Raw genomic sequence first — 1,333 nt, forward strand, 5'->3', positions numbered from 1 at the left:
AAACACCAAGAGCGTGGTAAGAAGTTTTTTCGATTTTGGGGAGTATACGAGTATACGTACCCACTCCCCCCTCTTTAATGAGGGGGGACAGCTGAATTTGCCTTTCGGCAAATTGCCTACGTACTCCTTGCGGAGATCAAGCCGTCTCGTAGTTCAGTGATTGCGGGTTGGTTCGTTTAATAATAGTATTTTTTGAGATGCATCGCGTTCCAGGTTCTAGGAATTTTTATGCCCTTTATGTTGGCTATTTCGTAAGAACCTGGTCGGACGACTTTTTCGATTTTATAGGGACCTTCCCAGTTTGCTCCGAGTTTTCCCGCGTTTCATTCAGTGGTGTTTTGGAAAACTTTGCGAAGGACCAGATCCCCCTGATTGAACCTACAATTTCGTACGTTGGTATTATAGTATTTTGCAGCGGCGTGCTGGTAGTTTTGAATTCGGATAAGCGCTCGATCCCGGCGCTCGTTAATGAGGTCGAGATCATCCAAGAGCATAGCATCGTTGAGTTCCTCTCGTTCGGGTAATAACCTTCTTCGAACACCGGGAAATTCAACTTCCGCGGGAATCATGCATTCCGTGCCGTATACCAGAGCGAAGGGAGTTTCTCCCGTTGCTCGCCTTGGGGTGGTACGGTGAGACCAGAGGACTCCCTCAAGTTCGTCTGCCCATCTGCCTTTTTTGGCCTCCAAGCGTTTCTTTAGTCCGTCGAGAATGGTCTTGTTGATTGTTTCAGCCTGTCCATTGCACTGCAGATATCTGGGAGTTGACTTGTTGAGTCGTATCTTCCATTTTTCGCAGAATGCTTCGAATCGGGTGGAGATGAACTGAGACCCGTTATCGGTTACGATCTCGTAAGGAACTCCATGCCTACAGATGATGTTTTTCCATACGAAATTCTCAACTTGGATGTCTTTTATACTTGCGTACGAGTCCGCCTCTACCCATTTTGAGAAAAAATCGGTAAGGACTAGAAGGAAACGCTTTTGCTTTGAATTATGCAGAGGTCCGACAATATCCATGGCCCAGCGCATAAAGGGGTAGGGCAATGTGATGGAGGAAAGAACTTCGGTCGGTTCTCGGATGGTTGGTGCATGCCTTTGGCATTTTTCGTATTTTCGTGCGAATTTTTCGCAATCTCCGATCATTGTCGGCCAATAGTATCCATGGCGTTTGATTTTCACGGCTAGTGATCTCCTGCCGGAATGGTTACTGCAGGAGCCGGAATGTATTTCCTCCATTACTTTTCTCGCCTTTCCTCCTTCCAGGCACGTCATGAGTGGTCTGGAGAATCTCCATTTGTAGATTTCGCCGTCAAGTGTTACGTAGCGTACGG

The sequence above is a fragment of the Brassica oleracea genome, chromosome C1 (assembly GCF_000695525.1).
Source record: "Brassica oleracea var. oleracea cultivar TO1000 chromosome C1, BOL, whole genome shotgun sequence".
NCBI lineage: Eukaryota > Viridiplantae > Streptophyta > Magnoliopsida > Brassicales > Brassicaceae > Brassica > Brassica oleracea.